The following is a 2,500-nucleotide window of genomic DNA, read 5'->3' as shown; positions in this document are numbered from 1 at the left end:
AGATGTCCACCGCGCTTCGCACCGGGCTCGGCAGAACCCACTTTGGCCGCCTGGCGCCGCGCGCAGGGTGCGCCGGCGCATAGCTGGGACGCCAGCCGGGCCCGTCGGCCGGCGCTCCTGCCACTGGGCGCCCCCCACCAGCCGGCTGTAGTGCGTGCGCTCACGCAGCGCGCGGCCAGCACGCCGGGCGGCCCCCCCTCACCGGCCGGGGACTGTCCCGCCAAGCCACAGCCTCGTATCGCTTCATACCCACATGGCCAACTCAGGTTCGGGGGCATGGCGGGTACCGCCGAAACAACCGGTTCACAGATGTACCGATCGTCGCTATCACCGATGCACCTGCAGCGCGAACAACCGCTCAACAACTGATTTCCAGTTCATTTGCGGATCTTTGGCAGCAAACGTATACGTCAATCTACATTTGCGAAATCTACGATTCTGGCATGCCTGCATGTTATGTGTCACGACACGCTACATCAGCCCACATACACACTGCGGCATGTACACGAGAGAACACGTGGAAGATGGTCCGCGCACGTGTGCAATGTCCCTTGCGCGGTCGACTGTCAACCGGCCTCTGTAGCATGTCGCAGATGTGGAACGCGGTCCACCGTGCTATCATGTTGTGTGGGGCAATACGATTAAATAGGAAAACCCTCGTCGCTACATCAACAGACGGCTCACGCTGATTCCCGGCAGAGGGAGGAGGGGGGGGGGGGGCCAACATGCAATACTTTCGTCCGTACCTACTTACCACATGTCTGTACGGCGTACAACAGTGCAATCTCGCTGTAATGGGGAGACGAGACAAGTAGCATCGTGCACAACATATGGCCCTTATGATTCGCCATTGTAGGGCGCAGCCGGTGTACGGTCAAGCATGTGCCACATTATGTCACTCAGTACGTAACGACGGATGATCAGTGTGGGTTACGCGTACATCAGCGGACAGTCCACACAGGCCGTACCACAACGTACACTGACTGCATCGACAACCGAATGCAACTGAACAGCTGCAAGGCTCATTTCACAAACAAACGCCTGACCGACCAGCTTGGAAGGGCAGGAGGGGAGGGCGATATTCGTTCTGTAGCGGTACACCCTTCCAGTGGTTAGCGGGACTGTGTAGAAAGTACGCAACACTCGAAAGACCTTTATGTGAGGGTACGCACCATGGCATCAAGAAATACACATGACACCAGAGGATCCAAGCAGTGAACTATGTTCAGAGGGTTGCTGTTAGGCAAAGCTACATTCCTGTGACGTTACATGTGACAGTTAAGGTGCAGTGTAAGTTAGGTTAAGGTGCAGTGTAAGTTAGGTTAAGGTGCAGTGTAAGTTAGGTTAAGGTGCAGTGTAAGTTAGGTTAAGGTGCAGTGTAAGTTAGGTTAAGGTGCAGTGTAAGTTAGGTTAAGGTGCAGTGTAACTTAGGTTAAGGTGCAGTGTAACTTAGGTTAAGGTGCAGTGTAACTTAGGTTAAGGTGCAGTGTAACTTAGGTTAAGGTGCAGTGTAACTTAGGTTAAGGTGCAGTGTAACTTAGGTTAAGGTGCAGTGTAACTTAGGTTAAGGTGCAGTGTAACTTAGGTTAAGGTGCAGTGTAACTTAGGTTAAGGTGCAGTGTAACTTAGGTTAAGGTGCAGTGTAACTTAGGTTAAGGTGCAGTGTAACTTAGGTTAAGGTGCAGTGTAACTTAGGTTAAGGTGCAGTGTAACTTAGGTTAAGGTGCAGTGTAACTTAGGTTAAGGTGCAGTGTAACTTAGGTTAAGGTGCAGTGTAACTTAGGTTAAGGTGCAGTGTAACTTAGGTTAAGGTGCAGTGTAACTTAGGTTAAGGTGCAGTGTAACTTAGGTTAAGGTGCAGTGTAACTTAGGTTAAGGTGCAGTGTAACTTAGGTTAAGGTGCAGTGTAACTTAGGTTAAGGTGCAGCGTAAGTTAGGTTAAGGTGCAGCGTAACTTAGGTTAAGGTGCAGCGTAACTTAGGTTAAGGTGCAGCGTAACTTAGGTTAAGGTGCAACGTGGGTTAGGTTAGGGGCCAACGTGGGTTAGGTTAGGGGCCAACGTGGGTTAGGTTAGGGGCCAACGTGGGTTAGGTTAGGGGCCAACGTGGGTTAGGTTAAGGGCCAACGTGGGTTAGGTTAAGGGCCAACGTGGGTTAGGTTAAGGGCCAACGTGGGTTAGGTTAAGGGCCAACGTGGGTAAGGTTAGGGGCCAACGTGGGTAAGGTTAAGGGCCAACGTGGGTTAGGTTAAGGGCCAACGTGGGTTAGGTTAAGGGCCAACGTGGGTTAGGTTAAGGGCCAACGTGGGTTAGGTTAAGGGCCAACGTGGGTTAGGTTAAGGGCCAACGTGGGTTAGGTTAAGGGCCAACGTGGGTTAGGTTAAGGGCCAACGTGGGTTAGGTTAAGGGCCAACGTGGGTTAGGTTGCCAGAGATGTGTCAAATCAGGATGTACGTTTGGCTGGTGTCAGGTGGTGGGTTGGTTCGATGCCTTTATAAGGGG

This window comes from Schistocerca gregaria, unplaced genomic scaffold (assembly GCF_023897955.1).
Source record: "Schistocerca gregaria isolate iqSchGreg1 unplaced genomic scaffold, iqSchGreg1.2 ptg000806l, whole genome shotgun sequence".
NCBI lineage: Eukaryota > Metazoa > Arthropoda > Insecta > Orthoptera > Acrididae > Schistocerca > Schistocerca gregaria.
Note: the sequence above shows the minus strand (reverse complement) of the source record.